General features: G+C 42.5%; 1 pseudogene; it reads right to left on the bottom strand.

The window, feature by feature from the left end:
- Nucleotides 1-16,807: 16,807 nt before the first annotated feature.
- LOC116898459 lies at nt 16,808-17,397 on the bottom strand (annotated as a pseudogene).
- Between the last annotated feature and the right edge of the window lie 2,085 nt (nt 17,398-19,482).

Below are 19,482 nucleotides of genomic sequence, written 5' to 3'. Positions count from 1 at the left end.
TTGATAAGGTGGTTCATCTAATGAAAAGGCTACATGTATGATTGGATCCTTGTTTTATTCTCTTGAGTTTCCCTACTTCAACACAGATTATTAAATTACGTGCTGTAGCCACTGTTTTAAAATTTAAAAAAATCAAGCTTTCAATTCATATACTGATAGCCAATGTATAGTATGGTTTACAGTTGATTAAAAAAGTTTCCTTTTTAGAATACTACTAGCCCTCAAATTATACAATTACTTAATGCTATATTAGAGGCAGGTTTTCTACATGAAATCAGTGAGTGATGATTCAGTGAATGTCTGACAACTCACTGTCCTTTCAGTGCTCTGGCTCAGACAATAAACAAAACCATAGACCCAGCTCTTTGAAAATGGTAATGGAGTTGATAACACACCAAAAAGGAAGACTCCATTTGCTTACTTTCCAACTCCCAGCCTCACCTTGCCCGGCTCCAGGGATTTCTAGTCGACTGAATCTAGATGCTTATGTTTAGGTAAATAAAATTTTGTGCTAGAAAAATGGCTTAGTGGTTCAAAACACTAAGTACTGTTCCTTTATAGGACATTTAAAGAACTCAAACTGGATTGCCTGGGCTCCTTAACAGGGAGACAATGATACCAGACAGATTATAGGCCTTATATAGAAACAGTTAGTCAAAAAAATCTCATTCTTTATATATCCAAAACAATAATGCTGGAGACAATAATTTGGTATACAAGTCAATTTATAAATACAAATGCTCAGTGTCCCTCAATTTAATCCTCAAGGACTTATCTTAATAAATAATATCTTAACTATATCTTAATAAATAAAAAGGAGTTATCCTGTATGCAAAAATATGCTCCTTTTTATTTCAATTTTAAAATTTGGATGCCAAGGAACACTCTGAGTTTATGGCACCTACAACTAGGCATACTTCTGCCTAGGTGAAATAGAAAGATCCACATATTGGCATGATCCTGTTCAGATATTTTATATAAAGAAGGAATCTTTGTGTTTTTCTACAGGATGCTACAGGAGTGTGCCAGCTGCAGTGGCTGGTGAGACTTGCTGATCCTGGGAGCATGAAGATTCAGCTCTCCTGGTTCGGGTCCCTGAGTCATTCCTGTGTCCTTGGAGGGATATGGAGATTCCCACTCATCTTTGTCATCACAGAAATTCTCCGTTGCTGCAGTCGTGTGTCCCATCCCACACGACCCTGCGCTCCAACCTCTGTGTGCACTACTGCTTGTTCCAGAGAAGAATGACCCGATCCTGAACTGTCCTGGGGAAAGACCTTGGCACTTTCGCTGCTATTGTAGCAGCCATTACTGCTGCAACCATTGTGTCTGCAGTGTCTGGAGCTACCCTCCCCAATCTATTGTTAGGCAAGCACAGTGGGTTAACTTTCAGGAGTAGTTGCTAACAATTGGGAATTCTAAATTTTATTACAGGAGAGGCTTGACTAGGCCCTTGGTGGTATGGGCCATAGCAGCTGAGGAGAAACCAGATGAGGTGCCCTACTTATCGGGAGGCTCAATTTCCACAATCTCTTATATTAATGCCATCTGGCCCTTGCTCTTTCGCCCCTGGGCTCAAGTGAGAGAATGAGAAGATGACCTGATCTTAGCTATCCTCAGGGACGGGCAACCTCTGACCCTTGACCAATCTAAGACAGGAACCTGGGGGGACAAGGTGATAAGACAGATAAAGGGGGGTTTTGAGAGGTCGCATCCTAAGACAGAGGTAGCTTACCCCGTTTTAAACGTAGAGCGGTCAAATGCTCCTCTGCCCAGTTTCTCCCCAATAACACCGCATTATGCCCAAACTGATTGTGTTACAGCACAAGATTCATTCCTAGCCATTGGGTGCAGTCCTAACTGCAAGAGTGGCTCACCATGGCGAGCTGGGCACTCTGTGAGGCATGTCTGATCTCTCGAACCACTCTCCACCTAATGGTTTTTTTTATAAAAGAAAAAATGGGGAGATGCGAGACCATATTGGATTTGGGCCTAACAGCTTTTTGACTGCATGGTTCAAGGTGACTCTGGGCTGTTTGGCCACAGAGACTCACCCTTAGATGACTGCCATGTAAATCTTAAGATTGTTGGATAAAGCCTCTCCCATGAATTTACAGCACAGGAGTATAACATTCAAGGGATGCCTCAGCTCGAGCAGATACCAGTTATCTCCTCAGTCTACACCCAGTGTCTCCACCCACCTGACCTCATGGCTGACCTCTTTGCCTCCAGCTATCACTGCCCTACCCTCATCTCCCCCTCCTTCATATTTCAAAAGGTTCCCCCTACCTGGAAAGCCTTAAGCTAACGTTCATCCCAACAAACGGAGACCTTGACAACAGAATCTTGCTTGGTCTCCTTCTTCTCTTCACCCCCATTTTGGCCCACAGGTAGAAGGCCTCTTCGGGACCCTGAATAACTGGGTCCCCGCTGGCGGGGACACCTCTCCCTTCCCCAACTTCTCTTCTGAGAGGATGGGAGCCCCCTGGGTACTTCCCCCAATGCTGGAGCATCAAGTCTCTGCAGGGTTAGGCACATCCTCTTCCACTGAGGCCAGACAAGGGGAACTGATTCCACAGGCAGGCAACAGCTCCCACTCCAGTTGTCGGTGGACCCACATGAAAACTGAGCTGCACATCTGCTACATATGTGTGGGGGCTTCAGTCCAGCCCATGTATGCTCTTTGGTTGGTGGCTGAATCTCTGAGAGTCTCCAAGGGTCCATGAATCAACTCTGTTGGTCTTCCTGCAGAGTTCCTATCCCCTTCCCCACAACTCTTTTTTTTTTCTCGCTAAGTTCACCCCCATAGACTGCTGGGAGGCTCCCCATCCCACATCCTAAGATACCCCACCCCCAACCAGCCCCTGATTTCTATTTACTCTCCTGGCCCTCTGACCCTCTCCTCTCTCTCCCTACACCTAACACTGATCCCTCATTCCCCATCCCATCCCTTCTCCACCCAGTTCCCTCCCCCCATCTGCCTCCTATGACTATTTTATGCCCTTTCCCCTTTTATGTTGATTATTTTATTTATTTACATTCCAGCCTTTGCCCTCCCTTCCAGTCCCCCCCTCACAGTTCCCCATCCCATTCCATGTCCCCCTTGCTTCCTAGAGGGTACCACTGAACATTCCCTTTCTCTGGGGCCTCAAGTCTCTCAAGGGCTAGGCAATCTTCTCCCACTGAGGCCAGACCAGGAAGCCTTCTGCTATGTATGTGCCGGGGTGGCAGGAATGGAGAGGGTATGGGGCTCAGACCAGCCTGTATGCTGCCTTGTTGGTGGCTCAGTCTCTGGGAGCTCCCAGGGAGACGCTGGGCTTCCTATGGAGTCACCCTCCCCTTCAGCTCCTTCAGTCCTTCCCCTAATTCCTACATAGTAGTCCTGTATTTCTTTTAGACAGGAACAATTCTGGGTCAGAAATTCTGACTGTGGGTTGGTAAGAACTCATTGGCACAGGGGGAAATTTCCTGAGCAGGACACAAATAGCTCAGGCTCTAAGATCAATAATTATCCTCTCTTCTAAGTGGGATTCAAGCACCCTTGCTTGGGCCTTCATTCTTGTTTAGCTTCTCGGGTCTGTGAAATAAATGGTGGGTATCATGTACTTTATGGCTAACATCTACCTATAAGTGAGTACATACCATGCTTTTGGGGGGGGGCTGGGTTACCTCACTCAGGATGATATTATTTAGTTCCATCCATTTGCCTGCAAATATTATGATGTTCTTGTTTACGTTAGTTGACTAGTATCCCGTTGTGTAAATGAATCACATTTTCTGTATCCATTCTCCAGTATTGTTGTTCTTATGATTCATCACCTGCCTTGGTACTTTTTTATACAAACGCCGTCCTCACTTGCTGATTAGTTTAATAAAGAGCTGAGGATCAATAGCTGGGCAGGAAAGGGAAGGCGGGACTTACGGTCTGTGAGAGGGTCTCTGGGACAATCGGGCAGAGAGATTCACTGGCAAACATGGAGGGGTCCAATGTGGAGGGAGGTGGACTAGAATAGTCAGGTTAACTAAGTTAGATGAGCTAGCTGGAAGGTAGGTAGCCTTATCTAAGGCCAGGCTATAATAAAATTAGTAAGTCTCTGTGTCATTACTCAGTCACTGGTGGGTCCAAGAAATCCCGCCATAACCTTTGTCTTTTCTTCCATTTTTGTAATCCCAGATGTCATTCCCATCTCTCTGATACTTGCCCTTCGACCTGTGTAGGCTCCTTTTGTATCATAATATATTGGTGCATTTCTCCCCATTTCTATTCCCTTTTCTATGGTCATTACCCAAATCCATCTTAGGAGCTGCTGTCTTAATACTTGCTATAGGAACTGGCCTTGATTCTCTCACTAGACACTTAGGAGTCTTTAGTGGCTCTTTAGTGCCCCAAACAAACTCTGTTCCCAAGGTAATGATGAAGTAAATCTTTCTACCTGTTTATGCTGCTCTTCACGGCACAAGCTCTGGAGTTCCAGTGACACCTCTGTACTCACTCTCCCTTTAGTTGGATAACTTCCTCATTACATCTTCATACCATTCTACATGACGTGAGATGTCTTTTCCCAGTGTGCAAACATTTCCAAATAGTACCTTTCCTCCAGACAGTTCTTGGGAGTTCCTGTTTCAGGAGCAGAGGTGAAAAAATATTTATCTGTTGTCTTTTGTGGAGGACTGTGGATTCCTCCTGTCCCCTCCCCCTTCTTCCTTCCTCTCTCTCTCTGTCTCTCTTTCCTTCTCACCATTACATGAGGAAAACTTTATCAGAAATTTATCTTCATAGTTAAAAAGTGCTTTGCCTATCAGAATGAGAAAGTAAATTTTGATGCAGGAAAGGGGCACAAAAAGAGACAGGAAGTAAATTCATAATTGTCCCTGAAAGCAAGAAGAAATGAGGATAAAAGCGATTAAAATCTAGCCACTTGATTAGCCATTGTTCTTGGGACAAGCCTCTCTAGCTCTATGAAGGAACTGTTACTTAAAACACATCGAACACCAAAGACCCAGCTTAGGTCTTATGCAACTGACTTTTTTTTTTTCTTTTAGGAATCGTAATTCATTTTAAGTGGCCATTGCTTTTGTTATCCTCATTTTCAACTTCCTTAAACAAGAGGGAACAGGGGAGACAGCTTATTATTGGAAGTGCATCTCATAGGTAACACAATGGTAAAATTTATCTGTCAGTTCCTAGTCCATAAAACGCAGTTTATTTTATTTTATTTTATTTTTTTACTCTGGTGCCCAAGGCTTCAAAGTAGGTCAAGGTCTCAGCTTACCTCAGCTTAGCATCAGAATTTCAGATGGTATAATAAACGATGAAAAAACATTAGACTGCATTGAAGAATTCATGTTTAGACCCTTGGGAACATAACACTAAAATACTCTATACTCTATTCTAACTGTATAGAATCTCATCAAAACAACATGACCTAGAATCATAAGCATTTAGAGTTTGACAGGGTTCTTTGAAATACAAGAGCCAGGAATGTCCTCAGTTATTACAGATGAAATTGAACTCATCAATTTTCTTAATCTAGATTTTTCCCCACTGCCTATCTGTCCCCACCAAAGACTGGCTTCTTCTTCTCCTTCTTCTTCTTCTTCTTCTTCTTTTTTTTTTTTAAAGATTTATTTATTTATTTTGTATATGAGTACATTGTAGTTGTTCCTCAGACACCAGAAGAGGCATCGATCCCATTACAGATGGTTGTGAGTCACCATGTGGTTGCTGGGATTTGAACTCAGGACCTCCAAAGAGCAGTGGTGCCTAACCACTGAGCTCATCTCTCCAGCCCCAAAGACTGGCTTCTATTGGATGCCTTGGAGACAACGCGTTGACAAATAAGGAAAATCTTGAGGCTAGATGGTTTTGGTAAATGCTGTGTAATTTTCCATATCAGGGATGATGAAAATAATTTACTTATTTATTTTGAGACAGGGTCTCACTCTGCAGTCCTGGCTGTCCTGGAAGTCATAAAGACCCAAGTGTTCTCCTCTACCAAGTACTTAGATTAAAGACACATGCAGCCATGCCCTGCCACATTGTTTAAGTTGGGTGTCCCACCTGCATGTATATCTGTGGATCACATGCCTACAGCATCTGGGGAAGGGAGGATGGAGAAAAAGACAGAAAGGGAGTAGAAAGGAAAGAGGGCGTGTACTTATTAGATGTTGGATAAATTCCACCGGAACTATTATTACAGAGTAGACACAGAGCAAAGTTAGTCATAACAGTCTATTCAGAAGAGCTGCAAGTTGACACAGAGCCACTAAACCAGCTGCTAAAAGTGCAAACACAAATAAATTACAGAAGGAACGAGGAAACATGAGCGACACCCTCGGTCATTGCTTCCTGGTCGGGATGAGCAGAGTCTTGCCCTGATCTCTCATCTGTTGTAGTGATGTCTGTAGGTGGGGTGAAGGCTTAGCGTTAGTAACTCACACTATTTAATTGCAACACACCCGTGTCCCTCTTGTTACAAGAGGATTCCGTGTGGGACCTCTGTTCTGCTGGAATTCCCTAGTCTTAGACATGCCCCTCCCACTTGTCAGTTACAACCTCCTTTCTGTTGTTTGGGAGTTCATGATTCCCATGTGGGATTTCACGAGACGGAGACTGTGAGGAAGGTCCACCTTATCTGGGCTTTCCTTTCCCGGACACCACATTTGTTAGCATTGTTTGAAGAGACTGACTTTCCCCCCACCCTTTCTTGTGTAGTCATGGCTCCAAGCAATGGTCCCGGCAGTTCCTTTTCCTGCTATTTATTCCAGGATGCTGCCGGAGAGCCTCACACTCAGGCTTTCTTGCCGCCCTGTTCTATGCATCTTTTTACATAACGTGCGTTCACGTCTGGTCAGGCTCTCTCCAGATAGCTGTTTGTGCAGGGCCCTCATCCAGGAGAGCTTTCTGAGAAGCCATAGTGGTATCTCTTCTGCCTGTGGAGCTTGGTGTGATAGGGAGGCAGGTGGCTTCTGGATACTTTTCTGTGGACGGTGACACCTAGGTTACTGCTTTTCTCTTCAGCTCCTTCCACAGGGTTAGGCTCTTGTTTTCTGTTCTACCTTTTCTTTCGCTGGGTTGCACAGAGACAGTTTCTAATCTACTATTTTATTCTGAAGTCCTGCACTGGAAGTTAATCGCTAACTGCTGACAAACACACTGGTGTTTTCAACATTTTTATTTTTAATTAAAGAAACTTTCTTTAATCACTGTATACCATTTCTTCAAAATAAGGTTTTAATTATTCTGGGATACTGCTTATGTGTTTACATATCCCTATCTATCTATCTATCTATCTATCTATCTATGTATCTATCTATCATCTATCTATCTATCTATCATCTATCTATCTATCTATCTATCTATCATCTATCTATCTATCTATCTATCATCTATTCATTCATCATCTATCTATTCATTCATTCATCTATCTATCTATCTATCTATCTATCTATCTATCATCGTCTTAGCCGTGGTTTCTGGCCCTGCACAAACACCATGACCAAAAAGTAAATTGGGGAGGAAAGGGTTTACTCAGCTTACACTTCCACATTGCTGTTCATCACCAAAGGAAGTCAGGACTGGAACTCAAGCAGGTCAGGAAGCAGGAGCTGATGCAGAGGCCATGGAGGGATGTTTCTTACTGGCTTGCTTCTTCTTGTTTGCTCAGCTTGCTTTCTTATAGAAGCCCAAACTACCAGCCCAAGGACAGCACCACCCACCATGGGCTGGGTCCTTCCCCCTTGACCATTAGTTGAGACAATGCCTTACAGCTGGGTCTCATGAAGGCATTTCCACAACTGAGGCTCCTTTTCTGTGATAACCCCAGCTTGTGACAAGTTGACACACAAAACCAGCCAGTACAATTGACCCCTTGGCAACTTGACACACAAACACATTACTACTAAGCCTCAACCGTTACTTTCTTATTCATCCCCAAGATGCATTTAACAAAAGGAGGACATTTTTGGAAACTCCTTCTTACCATCGCTTTCCCCTTTGCAGGCAATATCCTTCATGTACCCACTGAGAACTCAAGACCACCTATAGCCAAGAAATAGCTTCTTTAGCAGAGTCAGCAGCTGTCTTTAACAGGAGTTTCCCAGGAGATGTTCCCCCAGACACCCACCAAAGGTCTAGTCACGCATGCTAATCCTGTGCTGTGTGGCTTGAGGTTACTTAAAGACTCAAATTATTTTACTTTCCCTTTGTTGCTAGAACATTCTTCACTGGCTTCCTTCCTACGAGATTACAGTTCTTATTACCTCTATTTACTGTGTCTTCCTTCTTTCTGCGTGTGTCGTCAGCCAGTGGTGAGGCTCGCAGGGCTCAGCCTACCTCCTTTAGTGCACGAATTTACCCCATGGTGTCGTTATTTGTTTGTTTTGTATAAGTTCCTGTTTGACCCTGACCACCCAAAATCTGAGTGTGCACATCGGATGCATAAGATGTCTGTACTTAAGTGACATCCTTCTGCTTCAAGGAGCTTTTCCTCCCAAGACACAGACATTCAGCAAAGCCACAATCCATGTGGCCTGGCCAGAGCTTTGTGTCTCACTGGAAGAACATTGCCAGTGGCCAGAAATGCTTCAAAACAATTGACATCATTTTCTTGCAGTTACCGAACACCAGGGAACAATAGGGGATACACACAGGTGCACCTTGAAAGCCACATTTTCAGCTCATCTACTTTTCCTGTTTACCAGGCAGCTACACCCAAGTATTTATTTTCTCTGACAGCTCTTTAGCATTTTCAGGTCACCTTCCGTTCTCTCCTCTTATAATCCTACATCAATTAACAGTCTTAATTCCTCTTTGGTAATAAAATATTCTTCTTGGAAGTCAGAGAAGGGGAAGATTTTGAGGGTTCAATGTTGTCAAACTTTTCACCAAGTAGGGGCCAGCGAGATGCTAAACAGTCAGTCCTGTGTACCATTTCCCATCAACGTAGCTATGCATGTCACCTCACCGTGACTGATGTAAGCCTTAACATCATCTCTTCCAGCTCTTTTGACCAAACCGCTGGGCCTTACCTGTTAGAATGTCTGCCACTGGACAGACCTCCTTTCTTTCTCCCTCCATTGCAAGATGGCCTCTTGGTGTTATTTTATACGACAAAGCCTACAGGGCCAAAAGATAATTAGACTCAGACATAAACTCATACCAGGGAAAATTCGAAAGGGGGTTGAGAGTTATTTATCTTACCATTTGAATCAATATTTTCTAAGATCAACTTTTGTTTGCACCAGGAGACTCAATTATCCAATCACTAAGTGTCAAGTGGAAATCTTAATTGTCTGGGTTTTCCAAGGTCCTTTGTTCCTCTTTTGGTAACCAAAGCTTAATAGAACTCCTCTCTTGGTACCCATAGAATAATCAGGAAAAGTCTTGCAACCCCCACATTTCTGTTCATTCAGCGACCACTGAAACCCTCCTGGCTGTTCTTCACCTCTTTCTGACCTCATTCCTTACCTCCACTCAGCTTCTGAAAACCTCCCACCATCTGGAACTCTTGGACAGCCATCAGCACAACTCCACATTGTTTCCATTTTCTGAACATTCCCTGATTTTTTTTTCAGACTGGTATAGTTTTCCCCAGAACTCACATGTCCCTCCTGCCTCTTCTGGGAGGGAAGCAGACATCTTTCTTCCTCCTCATTGCTCTGCCCAGAATTTTTGCTCACACCCCTTCTTAGAAATTACTAGAGTTTGCTTTCCTATCAAATCCCTTCAGCCTCTCTTCTTTCAAGACTACTATGTGTCTGGGCTTTGATGTTTTGTGGATTTTTCTTCCCCCCCTCCCTTTTATTCCCCCAGTTTCACCCCCATCACTAGATAGGAGAGAAAGAAAGAAAAGAGGAGAAAGAGATAGAAATCCCTGAGTCTAACTTCTTTCCTTTTGTTTCTACTTTGAACACAACTAACAAACCACAAACAATTCCTCAATGGCCAACAACCAGCAACCCTGCTTGTGGGGCCCTTCTAGAATGTTCCTGGAATTCTAAACGTCACACAGTTGCAGAAATTATCTGCAGCAGGCTGGCAAATCCATGCCTCTTTGGAGCATGAGGCAAATCATAGTCAGCTGCTGTGGACAGTTCTAAGAAGCTCTATAGTCCCACACCTGGGATGAAAATGAAAACGCTTTCTCCTAATATTTCTCTGTTGGCTTTTTTTTTTTTTTAAGAAGCAAATTTCCCAAAATTGTCACTGCACTCCTGGCTCACTGCCTTTCCTCAGAACTTGCTGGAAGCACGCTGCTTAACGATTTCAAAACTCAGCTCTCCCCACTCCTCTCTCCTCTTTTCCTCCCACAAACCGCCTTTTAAAATCTTATTTTCCTCCTTTTGGTAAAGTAGACACAATGAATTCAACTTAGGGTTTTTGGGGGCATTATTAAGCGATGCTCAAAACGCACACTGCACAGAGGCTACCTGAGGTGCAGGGGAATAACTTAGCATTTTAAGGTTGAAAACTGTGCCTTAAAATCTCACAGAGTGGGCTAAAATATGTAAATGGGTAGCTGCTTTTGTTAAGATATAGAAAGGTGGTGAGGAGGGGAAAATCTCTGCAATGAGAGAAGGGAAGCCTGGAAGTCCCAGGATAGAGTTTTTTTTAGTAGGGGCCAGAACAGTTAGAAAACCCCTGGAAATGTGGAGAGGGCTTTCTAGGTAAGGCACCTGCTGCACATGGAGCCCCTAGTGGAGACCCCCAGAATTCTCAGAATTAGAAGAGTACACTTGTGGCCCCATGCTAGGTAGGGATGTAGAGACTGGAGGGTGCCTAAAGATCATTGGCCCATTGGCCACCCATTCTGATAATGTTTAGGTTCAATGAGAAAACCTATCTCAAACACTAAAAGTGGATATCTGTCTGTCTGTCTATCTATCTATCTGTCTGTCTGTCTATCTATCTGTCTGTCTATCTATCTATCTATCTATCTATCTATCTATCATTTGACAATGTGGGATGGTCATACAGGTGAGGCAGATACAGGATGGAACAAGGCCTGTCATTGGACAAGAAGGAAGGACAGGTGGAAGAAAAGTTTGAGGGAGGGGGAGGAGACTGGGACGGAAAGAACAAGAGGGGGAAGACTGCAGAGAAGCTGTGGTGGAGAGAACATGGAAGAGGAGGTTAAGATTCCACGCTGTACCTTTACATGTTGTTATGAATGTTCTTAAGGGATAGATGTGTACAGGGCTTTGTTTGTCTAGGTGGGCAATTGTATCTTATCAATTGGATCAGAGGTTATTGTGTTGTGTGTTCTTTCATGTGGTGATTTAAGTTTCTGAGAGTGTGCGGCGGCTAGAGACACTGGGCTGCCTCGAGTTGGGATGTGTGTCTCTGGCATGGAAACCTCCCTTGGAAACTAGATGGGTAAAGAGATTGCTGTCAGGCTCAGAGAGAGAGAGGCCTTTGGCAGTGTGATATGGGATGGAGCAAAGCAGGTGAGAGGCTTTGCTGACTGAGACTTAAGATGTCTAACAGATATCTTAGGTCACTTTGTTGCCGGACCAAGAGCAGGTAAAAAGACTGATTTATTTTTATAATTTTACAACTACATGACCATCTATTTATCTATCAATCATCTATCTATCTATCTATCTATCTATCTATCTATCTATCTATCTATCTATCTATCTATCTTTTATTTCCTATCCGTCTGTCTGTCTGTCTATCTATCTATCTATCTATCTATCTATCTATCTATCTATCATCTATCTATCATCTATCTATCCACCCATCTATCTCTGCTATATGTCCACATAACAGAGTTCGTCTCAGTTATCTGAGCTCACTGAACTAAGCCAACCTCCCCCACGCCTTGCAAAAACATTCACACGAAAGCAAAGCTGGGAGTTCCCAGGAACAATGGGACTGGTAAAAATCAACACAGAACAAGTTTAGGAAGACAACACCACAGAACTGTAGCATCTTGGAGAAGCAAGCCAACACTTGGACTAGTGATTTAATTATCATATATCGCCACCCAGCTCTCAGTCTCCCTGAGCTATTCCTGTATATATTACCTATATAATGCCTGAGGCCAATGTAGCAAGGTAGCATTGTCTGTCTGCTACTGTTCATGCCTTTTAACACAGTATTTTATTTCTGTCTTTTCCCTCCCTTCTATTTTCTTCCTTCTTTCCTCATACACTATAGCCTGTCCTCTTCCTGGTACTTCTGTAAAAGCCCAGAGGCTAACATGGCTTTCAATATCTGAGTATCTCTTTCTGTTCCTTGCTTTTTTAGTCTTATATTAACCAAAACTCCCATAACTCCCCTCCCTTCTAAATTTTTCTTCACTTTTATTATTCCTACCTAGCAGCTGAATACAAATGGCTATTCTTGCTGTTAATACTTATGTATATTTTCTTTTCTTTTACACTCATGCCCACATTAAATGATGTATTAGGATACCTGGTACTATCAAGTCTCTGCTTCTAAAACAATCAGTGCTTAACAAATGTCTCTCTTTTATCGTAGGCAACTCTTACTGTTATGAGCAGTGTATTAACCAGTGGATAGTAATGTTGCCAAGTTCCAAATCTACAGGGCTGGGCTAGGAATAGAGTCTGGTGTTCAGAACACTGGTGTCATGGAGGAAAACATCACCATGACCCTTCTACAACCTTATCTCTCCTTAACCTTGCAAACACTTCCACTGAAAATCCAAATTAAAGGAATAAGATAAGGATAGCCCAAATTAAAGGAATAAGAGCAACAATAACAGAGAAAAATGTCTTCAATGATAACCTAACCCCAGATAGGTAGCTCTCAGTCCCAAGATGTAAGAGAACATGAGAAACTATGACAATAGGTTACTACCAAAAACGATCAATCTGATAGTATTAGCCATGGATGAAAGTGACTTCTATAAAAATACATACATAGAATTAAGAAGTATATTTGTAAATATGCTCAAGCCCGTCTGAGGTGACACAATATCACCTGAGAGAATACAAATAGTTGAATAAAATAAAGAAGTCAATTCACGGTATAGAATTCAATGAAGAGATTAAAAAAATATTGGTGAGGGACCAAATAGAAATTGTAGAGATAAAAATATAGTAGTTCAAGTAGCAATTAGAATTATACATACTGAGCAGGTTATATTCAGGTATATACATGTATATAAGAATATCTATATCTATCCATCTATCTATCTATTATCTATCTATTTATCTATCTATCTATATATCTATTATCTATCTATCTATTATCTATCTATCTATCTATTATCTATCTATCTATTATCTATCTATCTATTATCTATCTATCTATTATCTATCTATCTATTATCTATCTATTATCTATCTATCTATCTATTATCTATCTATCTATATGAATATATATATATCTGCATATATATATATATATATATATATATAAACAACAATTAGGCCCTGAGTTTGTGAAAGAGTAAGATGGTTGCATGGGAGGGGGGATAAAATGGGAAATGATGCATTTATGTTATAATCTCAAGAAGCAGAAGATAATGTTTAAAATACTAGTTTTCAGAATTATATGTTTCCATTGTGTTGAGTGCAATGTGGAAAGTGGTTCTTGAGGCTCACCAAGTTACAAAAAGTTCAGTAGGAACCCTCAACAATAGTGGGTTATGTGGAAGACAGAGTGTCACGGTTTGTTTGCTGTCAAGGTAGAGGAACTGGACCATTCAACTGAAGTTAATGCTAAAGTTTGAAGTGTATGAACGGAGCATGCAGGGACTTTGGGGTTCCATGATTTACACACAAGGAAGAGAAAAATTTCATGCTCAAAGAATAGACATTATTTACAATAAAATCATAAGAGAAAATTCCCCAAATCTTGGGAAAGGGAATTTTATTCCCATACATAGAACACAAATCAGATCAGTCAGGAAGGAACTCTCTGTGGCACGTTACTGTCACAACCCTGAAAGTACAGGAACAAAGAAAGTATTTAAAAGCCGGAAGAGAGAAAGAGCGGGGCCATCAGAATCGCAACTGACTTTTCAGCTGAAGCCTTACAATGGCTTAGAATGACAAATTTAAGACTGGGAGATACATAACTGCCAGCCCAGCTCTAGATAGCTGAAAATTTCTGTTTTTTTCTTTTTGTTTGTGTTTTCAGAGAAGCAACACTTTTTGACAAAAATCAAGATAAAGGAAATATGGCCACCAAGCCGGCCCTAATGAAAATGCTGGAGGGAACACTGTGGTCGGAGGAGAAAGGCTTCGGCAAGAAGAAGAAAGGATTCTAACACGTTTGTCAAGCAAAGGGGGTCTTAGAAATTGCCACACATGATAAAATTAAAAACAAAATGGCAGGGATCAATCCATACCTTTCAGTAGTAATTCTGGATACTAGGTGGCTTAGTCGCTCTATCAAAAAACACAAATACAAATTGGATTGGAATCCAGGATGCTTCTTTTTGATTGCTTTCAAGAAACAGATTTTTTTTTCATGTTAGTTGATACACACAGATTCATTTTCAACTAAGTGTGTGTGTGTGTGTGTGTGTGTGTGTGTGTGTGTGTGTGTGTGTGTGTGTGTAGGGTATTTTATTTATTTACATTTCAAATGTTATCCTCTTTCCCCATTTCTCCTCTGCAAATCCCCTATCCCATCATCCCTTACCCTGCTTCTGTAAGGGTGCTGCTCCCCTACCCACCCACCCATTCCTGCCTCACTGCCCTGGCATTCCTCTACATCAAGCCTTCACAGGACCAAGGGCCTCCCCTCCCACTGATGCAAGATAAGCCCCCTTCATCTCCTTCAGTTCTTCTCCTAACTCCTCCATTGGGGTCCGTGTGATCAGTCTGGTGGTTGACTTTGAGCATCCATCTCTGTATTTATCAATACTCTGGTAGAGCCTCTCAGGACACAGCTATAACAGGCTCTTGCTAGCAAGCACTTCTTGGCATCTGCAATAATGTCTGAGTTTGGTGTCTGCATATGGGATGGATCCCCAGGTGGGGCAGTCTCTGGATGGCCTTTCCTCCAGTCTCTGCTCTACACTTTGTCCCTGTATTTCCTTTAGACAGGAACAATTCTGGTTTATAACTTTGGAGAGGATGGGTGACCCCAGTCCTCAACTGGGGTCCATGCCTAATCTCTGGATATGGTCTGGACAGGTTTCCCCTCCCCTTTGTGGGGTATTTTGCTTATGTCATCCCCGTGGGGACCCAGGAGGCTCTTGCTTTCCTGGCATCTGGGACTTTCTGGTTGCTACCCCCAGTTCCCTGTCCCCCATTGCCACACACCTCTGTTCAATATCCTGACCCTCTGTACATCTCCCCCATCTCCTCCCATACCTGATTCTGCCCCTTTTCCCCTCCCCCTCTCTTTCTCCCACTCTTTACTTCCTTTGATTATTTTGTTCCTCCTCCTAAGTAGGACTGATACATCCACTCTTTGTTCTTCCTTCCTCTTGAGCTTCATGCGGTCCGTGAATTGTATCAGGAGTATTCCAAGCTCTTTGCCTAATATACACGTATCAGTGAGTACATATCATGTTTGTTCTTTTGTGACTGAGTTACCTCACTCAGGATGTTTTCTAGATCCATCCATTTGCTTGTGAACTTCGTGGAGTTGTTGTTTTTAATAGTTGGGTAGTGTTCCACTGTGTAGATGTCCCACATTTCCTGTATCCATTCATCTTGAGCATCTGGGTTCTTTCCAGTTTCTGGCTATTATAAATATGGCTGCTACCAAACTAGACAAGATGGATGAAGCAAAGAAGTGCAGGGCGACAGGAACCGGATGTAGATCTCTCCTGAGAGACACAGCCAGAATTCAGCAAATACATAGGTGAATGCCAGCAGCAAACCATTGAACTGAGATCAGGACCCCTGTTGAAAGAATCAGAGAAAGGACTGGAAGAGCTTGAAGGGGCTCGAGACCCCATATGAACAGCAATGCCAACCAACCAGAGCTTCCAGGGACTACACCACTACCCAAAGACTATACATGGACTGACCCTGGGCTCCAACCTCATAGGTAGCAATGAATAGCCTAGTAAGAGCACCAGTGGAAGGGGAAGCCCTTGGTCCAGCCAAGACTGAACCCCAGTGAACGTGATTGTTGGGGGGAGGGTGGTAATGTGGGGAGGGTGGGGAGGGGAAGCCCATATAGAAGGGGAGGGGAGGGGTTAGGGGGATGTTGACCTGGAAACCAGGAAAGGGAATGACAATCAAAATGTAAATAAGAAATACCCAAGTTAATAAAGATTAAAAAAAAACAAAATAAATAAATAAATAAATAAATAAATAAATAAATAAATAAATAAATATGGCTGCTATGAACAAACCTGAGGACCCAGCTATACCTCTCTTGGGCATATACCCAAAAGATGCTCCAACATGTGATAAGGACACATACTCCAAGAAACAGATCCTATTGCCAATAATAACAGGCTTGTGGTGCTTTGAATGAGAAATGGTTCCCATAGGCTCATATTCAATATTTGGTTCCCAGTTGAACTTTTCTGGAAGGATCAGGAGGCATGGAGCTGGGCATGAAATTGTTTCTTCACTCTGTCACCGGGGACTCTAATGCTCTGAAACAATGAGCCAAATTAAACACTGTCTTTTATAAAGTGCAGTGCTTTATCATAGCAATTGAAGTAGAACTAAGACAATAACCATACAGTTTCTTTCCTTATGTCTATGTGCTGCACTGAATGTTTTCCATGTATATATGTTGTATAATCATAGCATATTTGCAACTAAACCATAGTATATGATTATCTTAATGTGTTCTTGAATTTAGTTCTCAAGAAATTTTTTGAAAAAAATTCTTTCTTTCTTTCTTTTTTGTACTTTATCTGCATTTATTTATGCTGAAGTTTTCCCGTGCCATGAGGTTTTGTTTCTTCGGTTCTATATCTTTTTCTTCTGTGCAGCCTCCTCTTCTGGCTTTGGAACAATCTGTTCCTTCTCAGTGAGGAGCATCTCAGTGTGGCAGGGGGAGCTCATGGATGGGTTAATGCGGCTATGAGCTCTGTAGGTTCATCGGCGCCATCTTAGGTGCCGTGTTCACCTGGATGTGTTCAATGACCAGAGAATCTACATCCAAACCCTTAAGTTCAGCATTACTCTCTGCATTTTTAAGCATGTGCAGCAAAAGTTCAGCACTCTTTTTTGGCCACTGTCGCTGTGTCCAGTCCCACTGTTTGACCTGGGTGCACCTACCGACTCCGTCATTATACCACCGGAATGGCATACAGTGCTTCTTTAAAGCGACATCCTTCAGAAGCTTGGCGACTTTGCGGATATGCAAGCCCTTGATGGCCTGGGCAGTTTCCCAGGTGTTCTTAAAGTGAACACGAAGGTTTGAGCCTCTTGATTTGCATGATTTTATGGGGTTTTCTGGGTCAAGGGAGTAGCGAACCATCTTCACAGGTCACCTCTGGCCGCTTACAGCTGAAAAAAATTTCTATGTTCATCATAGAAATTGGACTATAGTTTTCTTCTTTTTTAAAAAAAAAATTTGTTTTTTTTTGAGATTATTACATCATTTTCTCCTTTACTTTCCCTTCTCTTCTCTTTGTAAACCTTCCCATTTGCCTCTCCTTGATCACTTTCAAATTCAAGGCCTCTTTTTTTTTTTGCATTAGTTATTGTTAATGTGTGTGTGTTTGTGTGTGTGTGTGTATTGTATATATATAATGTATATATCACCTACATCTATATATCTGTATCTGATCTATATCTATATCTAATCTATATCTATATGTATAGATATAGATATTCCTAACTATAAAATTCTCAGCCTGAGTGATGTTACTTATATGTATATTTTTAGGAAGGACTGCTTGGTATTGGATACCCAATTTAGTGTGCACTTCCCTAGAGAACACAATTTCTCCCATTATCACCATTTCCTAGTTGCCTGTAGCTCTTTATGTGGGGTTGAGATCTCATTGTCTTTCCCTTATACAGTTATCATCATCTTCCTCCTCCTCTTCCTCATCATCCCCCTCCCCTACTCCTCCCCTTTCTCCCTTTCCCCTTCTCCTTCCCCTTTTCCTCCCCCCTCCCCTCCCCTTCCCCCTTCTCCCTTGCCCCTCCTCCTCTCCCTTTTCTTCCCCCCCTTTCCTCCCCTCCTCCGCCTCTTTGCATTCCTACTATATTTTGATGTACGCTGAGGTGGAACTTTGGAGAATGAGTTTGGCAGTGTTTCTTTTCTAAGTTACAAAACAGTTCGTGGGCGGGGCAGGTACTCACATTGTCCTGAACACTTTTCAGATTATACCTTCTGAGACATGTAATGCTCAAGCTAGGTGTTGCCTTCCAAATATATTAGGAATCTGGGGGGGGGGAACATAGCATCAAGATCTTTCGAAGATGAGCAGCTTTCAAGACCTCCTAAGCATTCATCGCTCTGAGAGATGAAACTGAATATATCAAGTCAACAACTATAGCTTCCGAGTTCTGGGCTTCCACAGTAGACAGGCACCTCTGGAGTTTACTGTATTCACTGAGTCCAGGCTCAGGATGATCAAATGCTAGGGCTGTTCTCAGTTGATGGTTACGCTCTTTGCTTTCTTTTTTCCTGGTTATTCTCTTTTACCAGGACAGACGGAGGCAATTTCTAGCCCTCCCTTCTACTTATAATTCTGATAACTGTAATTAGCCTATATATAACCCTTCAAGGACACCACAAGAACATGGCCCACAGAATCAACTAAATGGTGCTCATAAGGGATCACATGGATTAAATCTATAGTCTCTGATCCTGTATACATCTGTGCCAGGTCCTCTGCACGTACATGATGAGTGTGTGGCTTGGTGTTCTTGTGGACATCCTGAGGGTGAAAGAAAGGCTGTCTCTGACTCTTCTGTCTGCTCTTGGGACCCTTTTCCTCCTACTGGGTTGCCTGGTCCAGCCTTAATATGGGGGTTTGTGCCTAAACTTATTACATCTTATTATGGCTCATTTGTTTGATGTAATTGGGAAGCCTGCTCTTTTCTGAAGGGAAACAGAGCAGCAGTGAGTTTAGGGGAGAGGGGACGTGTGTTGCGGGAGAAGGGGAGAAGAGGTTGCAGGGTGGAGTGTAATGTATTAATAAAAAAAATTTAAAAATACATTTATCTTGGGATCTCTTTAATTGGCTTCTTTCCTTTCTTTCTACTTTCCCACACATTCTTAGTTTCATTTTTGTTTTTAAATCTGGAGACAGGGTCTTGCCATGTAAATCAGACAGGCCTGGAATTTATATGGGCTGGCTTTGAACTCATGGTCTCCCTGCCTCCAATTCCGGAGTGGCTGCCCTTCACAGCTGTGTATGTTGCTTCATCCTGATAACTTCAGGGTCATACTTTAATATCAGCACCTGGCTGCCATTAACTATGGCAGAAGACACCCTGCAGATCATTGGCATGGTGTCTTATACTTGACTCACAGTGCCCAAGAACCTGAGGCAGGAGGATTGCTGAGTTTGAGGGAAACCTTGGCTAGAACGTGAGTGCCGAGTCAGCCTGGATGAGTGACAT

Source organism: Rattus rattus, chromosome 4, assembly GCF_011064425.1.
Source record: "Rattus rattus isolate New Zealand chromosome 4, Rrattus_CSIRO_v1, whole genome shotgun sequence".
Classification (NCBI taxonomy): Eukaryota; Metazoa; Chordata; class Mammalia; order Rodentia; family Muridae; genus Rattus; species Rattus rattus.
The sequence above is the reverse complement of the archived record's forward strand: the minus strand, read 5'-3'. Positions and strand labels throughout refer to the sequence as shown.